Raw genomic sequence first — 11,626 nt, 5'->3', positions numbered from 1 at the left:
CTTTTTAATAAACTTTCTAAAACTTATAAAGACGTTTTTAATAGATTTTAGTGTATCTCAAGTCTACGACGTCTGATTGTAGCAGAACTACGGCTAAGCGGGGTTTTGAATATTATTCTCCTGATCTGTGTCGCCCAAAGCTCTGAAGCACCCATCTTGCACCGGCCTGACCATGACTTTTATAAACAATGAGGTCGCTTACATAATTTTAATAGCAATATTTGTCTACTACGAAAGTAATCTCGAAAAAGGCAAATTCTGCAGAAAAACACACATGATCCAAAATGAAACACGGACAAATCGAACCATAAGTGGCATTGAGGAGGTCTCTCTGGACGACTGTACCGTTGTGAGTCTGGAAAAAAATCGATGTGACGACCTAACAACTTTATTCTACCACATTAACATAATTATTGTACAAAATACAAACCAGTTAGGCAAGTGTACAGGCATAGACTATTACTTTTCATACTCTGTGGAGATGTTGCCCTAAACCCGGACCTGTACAGTTTCACTGTGGCTCCTGTTGGAAAATTGCCAAAACGCACAGTGCTATTTTATGTGACTCGTGTGATAAATGATGTTGAAATTTCACCCAGTATGTACTCTCAGTTCAGTAATTCGGATGAACTGACCCCGATGTCACCTCGGGAGACAATGGAAGGGAGGTAACGTCATGCGACTACTTTATGAACCTCGATGATTGTTACCGCCCACAACCAGTTCTAGAGGAAGACTGGCTAACCCAGGAAAAATCGCAAAGTAACAACGAATCAAACAAGTGGATGAATTATTGCCATGCAATACAAAGTCCCCTACTGGAAGGCAACTTATTTTCTCTACTGCAGTATAACATTATGAACTGATATCTGTCAATGATGTATAAACAATATTCTACTATACATGTATATATAATATGTTATAACAAAACACTTGGATTAAAATTTGTATATCGAGGGCCTGGTGCAAAACTATTGTAAGTGTATATAAATAAAGAACAAGATACAATAGTTTTGCGCCAAGCCCTCGATATATAAAAACCTACAGTTGTTTTTCATATAAGTTATTTATAGTAACAACAAAGGGAAATTAATCCTAAAAAAATTATATAATATGAGTCTACAAGAAACTCTTTACCAGGTAGAGACAGGTCAAAATACACCTAACAAGAGCTGTCGGAGGACAGCAACGCTCGACTATTCAACAGCCTTGTCGACTGAATGAATACGAAAGTCGAAAAAGGGGCATAATTTAAAAAAAGCAAAATAGGGTTATGGAACCTGCATAGTGCTTATCAGCTCATGACAGTGGACAAGTGTGTGAAGTTTCAATCCATTCCCATTAGAGGGTACTGAGATACCAGCTTACATATAAGAATTTAACCCAAAACTCCTTAGTTTAAAAAGGTGCATTATTTTGTAAAATGCACAGTTGAGTTATTGACCCTTTGCACTGCATGTCATATCATGACAGTGAACAAGTGTGTGAAGTTTCAATCCTTTCCCATTAGTGGATACTGAGATACCAGCTTACATACAAAACCTTAACCAAAAAATTCTAAGTCGAAAAAGGGGCATAATTTTGTAAAAAAGCAAAATAGAGTTATGGAACCTGCTTTGTGCATGTCAGATCATGACAGTGAACAAGTGTGTGAAGTTTCAATCCATTCCAATTAGTGAGTACTGAGATACCAGCTTACATACAAAACCTTAACCAAAAATTCTAAGTCGAAAAAGGGGCATAATTTTGTAAAAAAGCAAAATAGAGTTATGGACCTGTGCAGTGTAAGTCAGTTTATCACAGTGAATAAGTGTGTGAAGTTTCAATCCATTCCCACAAGTGGTTACTGAGATACCAGCTTACATACAAAACCTTAACCAAAAATTTCTAAGTCGAAAAAGGGGCATAATTTTGTAAAAAAGCAGAATAGAGTTATGGGACCTGTGCAATGTAAGTCAGTTTACCACAGTGAATAAGTGTGTGAAGTTTCAGTCCATTCCCACATGTGGTTGCTGAGATACCAGCTTACATACAAAACTTAACCAAATCGGGACGCGGACGCGGACGCCGACGCCGACGCCGACGCCGACGCCGACGCATGGGCGAGTCCAATAGCTCTACTATTCTATGAATAGTCGAGCTAAAAATTGGATGTAACATGCATGTTGTGCCACAGAACACAGGTCTCGATTTTTTTCCTACGGCCAGTAATAGTTAAGTTACAATATAATCTATTTATAGTAATAACAAAGGGACGTAAATCTAAAAATAAGGGTGCCTCATGGTGGAGAACATTTGTGTCAAGTAAAGTCAAAATTCCTCATTGCATGAAGAAGAAAAGCTCCGGACAGTCATTCTTGAATTTGACCTTTGACCTCTAAGTGTGACCTTGACCTTAGACTAGGGACCTGGTTCTTGCGTATAACAATCCGTCTCATGGTAGTGAATATTTATGCGAAGTTACATCAAAATCCCTCCATGCAGGAAGAAGAATTGTTCCGGAAAAAGTCATTCTTTTATCTGACCCTTGGCCTCTATATGTGACATTGACCTAAGACCTAGGGACCAGATTCTTGCGCATGACACTCCGTGTCATGGTGGTGAACATTTGTGCCAAGTAATAGTAAAATCCCTTTAAGGCATGTCGAGTTACAGGCAGAAGAGGAGAAAAGCCCGTTTGGCCTTTGACTTCCATAGTGACCTTGACCTTGCAGCTAAGGGCCCGGGTTTTGTGCATTACATATTGTCTCTTCCAGGGAAATATTTGTGCAAACTGATATTTAAATCCTATTTTGCATGACAAAGTTATAGACTGGACAAGAAAAAGTCCCATTGACCTTTGATCTCAAAGTGTGACCTTGACCTTTAAGCTAGGGTTCTCGGTGCTGCGCATTACATGTCGTCTCATCATGGGGAACATTTATGCCAAGTAATATTCTGGACCGGACATGAGAAAAAGCCCTGTTGACATTTGACCTCCAATTGTGACCATGACCTTTACGCTAGGGGTCTGGGTTTGCACATGACACGTTATCTCATCATGGGAAACATTTGTGCCAAGTAATATTAAAATCCCTTCATGGATGGCAGAGTTATGGACCGGAGAGGAAAAAAACCCTGTTGACCTTTGATCTCTTTGAGCCAGGGGTTCAAGATTTGCGCATAACATGTCATCTCATCATGGAAAAAGTTTGTGCCAAGTGATATTAAAATCCCTCAATGAATGACAGAGTTATGGACACGAAACAGACCCTGTTCATGCCATGTTAACATTTGACTGCCAAGTATGACCTTGACCTTTGAGCGAGGGGCCTGAAAGTTGTGCATGACACATCGTCTTATTATGAGGTACATCTGTGCCAAGTAATATTTACAATCCCTTCATGGATGGCAGAGTTATGGACCAGTCAGGAAAAAGCCCTGTGGACCATTGACTCAAATTGTGACCTTGACCTTTAAGCTAGGACGTCCGGGTTTTGCGCATGACACGTCGTCTCATCATGAGGAAAATTTATGCCAAGTAATATTAAAATCCCTTCATGAATGACAGAGTTATGGACCGGACACGACATTGCGGACGGACGGACGTAAAGACGGACGGAATGACGGACGGACGGAAAAGCGCATTCCTATAGTCCCCGAAACAAGTTTTCAACCAGTAGGGGTCTAAAAACGATAAAAGTGACTATTCTTTTAACAAACTGAGAAAAGAAAACAAAAATAATCCAGTTATCGGCTATATAAACATGAAGAGATTACTATATAAGTTCAATGATTCAAAGCAAGTGTTATATTATAAACTCGTAGCCTAATTTTCAATTGCTGAAACTAAAATTGATAATAGTTTCTATAGTAATCTTTTCCATGCTGATGGATATAAAATGGGACGAAAAGACAGAATTGACCATGGGGCGGCTTGATGACTTTTGTCAGGTCAGACCTAATCTTCAAATGTAGGAAAGACCGCGAGCCTGATGAATTAGAATTTTATGTTTTTCCATGATATATATATCACAAACATGTTAAAACAGAAAAACAGGAAAAAGTGTGAGCATAAAATAGAAAATGCATTTATAAGTATTAATATACACCTTAGTGTGTTTTTGTTTCTAAATATCTTAGTGAATAATTATACATGTACTAGTATAATGTTAATGACATACGAAAAATATTTACATTACTACATATTACAGGAAGGATATTACATATGATTTAAAAAATCCGTACAAAACAAATATACAGTTTATACAAATACAAGATTGTACTTATAGCAATTTTGGGTGCTAATAATACATAATGCATTTTAAGAAAATAGAGAAATAGCATCATATTACCCATTACTCTTATGATATACCTTTCAAAATATAAAGGGATATTAAGGGGTTTTGTAATTGTTATCTTTATTTATGAATTCATTTACTATTTGTCGAAAGTCGAAATACAAACAATAAGTGTTTCCTTTTTGGAGAAAAATACATTTGTGTATGTTGATATGAGGACTTCTAAATTGTTGTTTCTTGGCATTTAACGCAAATACCTATTACAGTTTTCTGAATTTAAGACACGATATCAAATATTTATACGAAACATGCAGAAATGATTTGTGACACTCCATATTGACAAATGATGCAAGAGTTCTTCCTAGCATAACTTGATATAACATTTCATCATTTAACATCTGCATTTCATATATCAAACAATGAATGTTAAGACTGATTATTGTATCATAAAACATTGAAATAAAGTTTACTACACTGAGTCATCTTATGAACATATATATCTTGAACATGCAGGTTACATAAGTCACACTCAAAAATATTTCTGTTTATTACAATTGTCTATAGTCCAGCAATTTCACATGCTTCGTGTGACCGGAATAAATTGTCAATACAGTTATAAACAACTGCCGTTCTTGTTTCTATGTATGTATTTCTTTGAAGCGGTCAAAATCAGAGCATTTATTCATTCTGTAACGAGGCGGAATGTTTCTGTCTCACAGATTTATTGACAATTGATTTCTATTTGTATTTTGTTAGAAACATTCCAGTTTTAGCATATTCTACTAGATGTTCATGTAAGTCGTATTTTACAACACATTTGTAAAGATCTGGTATTACTCCGGTCTGATGTGAAGATATTCGCGTAAGGAAGTGGCACAGTCGGAAATCAAATATCTTTTTTGTTAGTAATTGCGTGGGCATATCACACAGCCTTTGGACGAAAAGTAACTTTTGTTTGTCTATTGTTTGTCTATTTCTCGGCGATGTATGACCATTTTGTGTCGATTAGCCGTAAAACCCAACTCACTTGTTTGTCTATTTCAAATTCTATACTTAACCATCCAAGCATTGTTCAGCACATATCAGTGCGTGTTCGGATATCCATACCCTGTATTGCTTTTGCTAATAGATTAATTGCGACCATAAGAAATTGACAAGTCCTCTTTAGTAAGATTGCCCATAATTCACTGCCGTATAGAAGTGATGGGTAAACGACTTTTTTGACAAGGTTTGCAGATGTATAAGGGGTTCGTCGATGTAGGCTTTATTCCAACACTTAGGAGTGAAAAGAATGCAGATTTTGCTTTGACACAAGCATTCTTTACATTTTTATTGTTTTTCAGATATTTATCTAGATTGATTCCTGGGTGTGTTAAACTTTCAGTCACTGATACTTCCTTCTTACCTAACTCAAAGTGTAGGTTTTGTTTCGCTTTCTTCCTGTTTGGTTCAAAAAAGATAATATGATTTTTCTCAGCATTTGTATTATATCGCCAATTACATCGGTATGATTCTACTTTGTCTAACATTATTTGTAAGCTTGTCGGAGATTGGGCTGCGAGGGTTATCTTCCACCGTTCACCTTTCACGCCTAATCTATATAGTTTAATTAAAACGCCTTCAAGCCAGGTAGGGTCGAAAGCTTTTTGTGTGTCTAGGCTAGCGACGTATACTTTACTCCCATGTTCAATTTGATGGCGAATACTCTCCTGGAAGTTAAAGGAGGCAGTCGCGGAACCAATGTGTTTCTGATATGCATTTTGCTGTTTTGATGGAAAAAGGATGTTGTTTGCTTCCGTAAATAATTGTAATCATTTATGAAGTGTACTTTCAAACAAGTTATATATAACGGGTAGCAGCGTAATTGGCCTGTAGTTATTCGGGTCCTCCTTTGGTTTGCCGTTTTCCTTGTAAATAGGAATGATCACGCCTTTCTTGCAGTCAAGTGGTATGCAATTATCTGTTGCCATTATGTTAAACAATGTTGCAAGAATATTTGATAAGGCTTTGGCTCCATATTTTAGATGTTCATTTGTTATTCTGTCGGGCACGGGCGCATTCTTCATTTTAATTTCGTTACAATATTTTTCGATTTCTGTAGGAGTTACAACACCACAGTTAAATTTCGGGTTAAATTCAGTGTTAACGTTCTCTTTTATTTTGTTGAATTCCTGTAAGACTTCTTTCTTAAATGTTTCGTCAAATTCTGGGGAAGTGAGCGGTGTGTACAGTTCTTGGTAGAATTGTCTAAATGTATCTACAATGTCTTCAGGGCCTTTTTTTTTTTACCATTTACTAGTAAACCATTACATTTGCGCTGTTTTGTGTTTTCTCCTTTGGTTAACAAGATTCCAGACTGTTTTTGTATCACATTCTGTCGCCGCTTCTAGTTCGTTCATGTATTTTATCTCTATATTTGATATTTCTACCTTCACTACTTTTCTAAAGTTTCGTTTGAGGGTTTTGTAAGTTCTCAAGCTTTCAGAATTAGTTCCTCTTGGTCTGCCTTCATTTATCCAAATTTTTCTCGCATCTCTTTGTGCTTTGTATGTTTTCGGTATATTTTCGGTCCAATACGGTTTTACGTGTCGATTGTATTTCGAGAACGGTAGTGTTCTTGCTGCCGCAGACTCTATTATTGTTATGATACTTTGGTAGAGAGTGTCGATTTCATTTTCTGTTAAGAGTAAATCACCTTAGGCGTACATATATCTGGGAGTAGATCCTTTAATGTATTGTTGTAGTTTTCAAGGCTTCCTGAAGTACATTGTTGCCAAGCAATCATTTTCTGCGGTAGCTTATTTACTATATATGTTGTGACAGGGATGTTTAGTTCCGTAATTCTATCATCATCACTCATCAGTCACCTCTGTATTGCCAGTGAGACCAGTAAGTTCGGCGTCGAACACAATATCATCTAATGTTTTCATAGTGGGTTTAAATGTAAAGTTTGGTCCTTTAAAGCAGGTTTTATTCAATAAGGAGATCAGGTTATTTCTGTTTATGAATTCTGAGAATGTTTTATTTCTTTCCGAATCTGTTTTTGAGACGTTATTTTTGATGATGTGTTGCTTGTATAGTATTTATTGTTTCATCATAGTCACACATTGGGTACTTTACAGATGGCATATAGACACAAAAGGCATATAGTGGTTCAGTTCACGTTTAGCCATTGATATTTCAACTCCTATGATTCAGCCCGCCCGCTTAGCTCAGTAGGTAAGAGCGTTGGTCTATACGGATCGCGGGGTCGTGAGTTCGATCCTCGGGCGGGACGTATGTTCTCCATGACTATTTGATAAACGACATTATGTCTGAAATCATTAGTCCCCCACCTCTGATTCATGTGGGGCAGTTGGCAGTGACTTGCGGAGAACTGGTTTGTACTGGTACAGAATCCAGGAACACTGGTTAGGTTAACTGCCCGCCGTTACATGACTGAAATACTGTTAAAAAACGGCGTTACACCCAAAACAAACGAACAAAATCCTATGATTCTGTTACTGCCCAAAGTACTAATTTCATTTATAGACAAGACAAGACAAGACAAGACAAGACAAAGTTCATTATGATAACGTGTACATATATTGGTTCCTCGTTATATACAAACAAAATTATAAATGTAATTCGTATAAGTCAGTGAACTAAACACATTACATGTAGTAGGGATATATATACAGACAAATAAATGGTATTATTTTGTGAATATTATGGAATCGTCAAGTTAAGACCAGACAAGTTGAATGAAATGTGTGTGTATACATTTCTATAAATTTTATACACTCGATGAAAAATAATATTGACTTTAAGTGGAGAATGAAGCAGTTATAAATAAAAAATACATAGATACTATGGATTCAATAGTGGAAAATGAAACAGTTTTTAGAAATAAAAGTATAGATTACTACATTTAAGTAGTCGTTGTTAGGGAAGACAACCCATGGATGAAACTTGTACTATTTTGTTAATTAATATAACAACAAATATTTAACCCTTTCAGCATGGTTTCAAAGGAAAGACCATTAAACTTTTAAAGTGTCCTATGAACCCACCGCACATAGTATAAATAATTGATCAATACGAGAAAATAATTAGTGCATTATATAAGTTAGTTCGTTTCTTGCAATATTAGCTTTAATTAAGTAATGATAAAGATTCTTTAAAGTCTTTTTATTCTTGGATTGAAGTAGTTGCGTGAATTTAAACATACTCGGGCGGATATAATAGTAACGCTTGATGAAGTGTACTCACAATTATTATTCAACTTTACAATATTACACACTGTATTAGATCAATTGCAAACATCATATGAAACAGACAGAGCTAATACAAAACATAACTGAGCCAATATGAGAAAAACAGGGCCAATACGAAAAAACAGGGCCAATACGGAATTCAAGCATTTTGATTGGTTCAAAAGAGAGGGCTAATACGGAGAAGCCACTTCCGTTTGATTTTTAAATGACGCCATTTTGTTTTACATCAGAGTTATAGATTACATTTTTTTTTCACATTTTGATAAAAAAAAGTCATCCAACATGTTTGAATTTAATAACCAAGTATGACTGAGCGGGATGTACGTCTTCGGAGATTACAACGGTACTTTCGCTTATTCGGTATTGTGTAAAATGCAAGTGTTTCCTGTCAGAAATTCTAGCAGTTGTCAAGGAAAATAATAAGAAAATATGGAAACTCAGATTAATTAAAAGGATGAGACTTATCTTTAACAGACATTTTGATAGTGTGGACTATTTGTGCAATGATAAATAGCGATTCAAGTGCTGGAAAGTGGATGAATAAATTGGCGAACAAGAGTGTCAGTTGTGAACTGCAAACAATTTCGGATAAGAATTAAACGAGGCATGGGACTCCAGAGCTCCAGATAAGATGCGTATTTGCGTAAATACGTTTTGAAATTTACAAAAAACGCATTTAAAATCAAACCTACGCGTACTGATACGCATTGAAAAAACGGGATACGTATTTTACTCGATTAAAGTGCGTAATCCAATTTTATTGTAGATCAAGCACATCCTTTTTGTAATCGAGTACAACAAACAAAAATGGTGTCTCATAAAAGTAAACGCAAACGATATCGTAAAATAATGCCATTTTCTTCTCCAAGTATATTGAAGTGTGTGACAAGAGATGACTCGGACAATGCCTATCGCTAAGCACGTGATCTATGATATATAATGGGTAACTTGAAAAAGCCGAAGCACCATACATGTGGGTGTTTCTGAAAAAAAAAATAATAACAATGACAGTCAAAGTATCACTGGCTGTTGATATATGGCAGTGGTCAGTAACTGAATTTAAGATGTAGTGTAAGATATAATGTATGCAGTAAACTATTTGAATGAAGGCTCAAAAAAAGGAAAACAGCATTGGTCGACAAAGGCACGTCAGTGGAGCACATGAATATCAGAAAATTATACAAACAAACAGTTATTATTATTACCCTTTTAAATGATTTTGAATTCTGAAAAACCATTTAGAATTCTAAAATACCCTTTTGAAAAAATATCTAGGAGTAAAATACCATTTGAAAAAAAAACTAGGGGGTAAAATACCCTTTAACCTAAAATCTTATCTGGAGCTCTGTGGGACTATATAATATGTGCTTGATTGGTTGTATTATCTTGATCAACACATATGTGTATAATTTTGTGTCTCGTTGCTTGCAGCCTAAAAGGAAACGACTTTTAAAGCAGTTTTTATCACAGTTCAAATGGTATGGTACTCGCTAAAGAAAATAAATAGGAATTCCAAAAAATAAGGTATGTTCTAGTTACTCTTGATTTTGTCGCATTAAAAGTATCTTTCAAAATTATTCTCAAGTACCTACATACAACTCATTCTGTTTTACTGGCGAAAATGATCATGATTTCTAAAATACGTCTAAACTGTAAACAACTTGTCAAAGACTGACACGATTTTTCACCTGAACGTGCATAGCTGTCATAAGGTAACTCACAGAGTTCTTATACTGTTACCGCCAACAGTTGAAAGTTGAATAATAATATTATCATTAATCAAGCGATTTCATATTGGCCTAGTTATTTGTCCTCGGGCAGTCGTATTGGCCCTCGGCCTACGGCCTCGGGCCAATACGACTACCCTTGGACAAATAACAAGGCCAATATGAAATTGCTTGATTAATAACATTATAATATTTTAACGCTTTGCACACAATCACAAAGTGATATTCGCCCTCTATCTCGTTTGAATCACAGAGCAAACAGCTCTTTCATGGCGCTCTAAGCGATCTCTCCCGTACCTTCCGGACTCGATGCGAAGCCTGTGCGCGGACATACGAAGCCGAGACAATGCGCTTCTAAAAGATTTACAAGGTAGTTTGTCCAAATATGTTTCATATCTTTTACATGAATATATAGTTGTGATAAAACACTTGAATCATATGGGAAAATTAGACCCATCGATTTTTCACACGAGTGAAAATATTTTATATAGCGCAAAGAAGGAGCCCTTTACTTTATATAAATTCATGGAAAAAGTATTATAGGTATTTTAGCTTTGCAAACGATGTGATAATATTCAATGCATTGTCTTTCTTATGAATATTTTATTTTAAAAATGAATTTAAAAGAAAATGGTCTTTTTTGCGTATACTTTATGTCTGTCTATCTACAATTAGAAATATAGTAAAATATGGATAATTTGCTGAAATTTCTTCTGTTTAACAAAGAATAAATAGATTCTTATGTGTGCTTAAAGACCTTTGCAAACGACTTAGTAATCTATATTCATTTAGCTATTGTTTCATACTAAGTTCAGTTTTCTAGGTGAAGAAGAAAATGGTCTTTTTTAAGCATTTTGTAGATGAGTATAGGGTTTTTTTCCTTATCGGAAAGACTCGAACATTCTCGTATGTTTCCGTCAATTCTTACGGAATTTAAGCTCCTTAACGGTAAAGACTGATATCTTCTCACCCGCTAAACAGCACACATGTACGGATTTATAAATTAGTGGACGCTCCATAATATGATTTGTTTACAGCCAATAGTCAATTTTAAACAGCTTGAGGATCGAAGTTCAAAATTAAAAAAAGAAACGTTGAAATTTTAGGCGGCATATTTTGGGCAAGTTAGAAGTAGAAAATCAAAATTCAAATTTTGAAAGGATGATGTTGAATTTCGCTTATATTGAATTTCGCACAGACTCGGAAATTGAAATTAAAATAATAATAATTCGTCGAATTTCGAGGCAGAATTGAAATTAGATCCAGCAGGATGACCGAAATTCAAATATTTTGAAGGGAGCGGTCGTCCAGTGAATAATGTGTCGGCCGCTCAACCCAGGGGTCGTGGGTTCGGGCATACGTG

This window comes from Mercenaria mercenaria, chromosome 3, assembly GCF_021730395.1.
Source record: "Mercenaria mercenaria strain notata chromosome 3, MADL_Memer_1, whole genome shotgun sequence".
In the NCBI taxonomy this organism is placed as follows: domain Eukaryota; kingdom Metazoa; phylum Mollusca; class Bivalvia; order Venerida; family Veneridae; genus Mercenaria; species Mercenaria mercenaria.
This window is presented reverse-complemented; position numbering follows the sequence as displayed.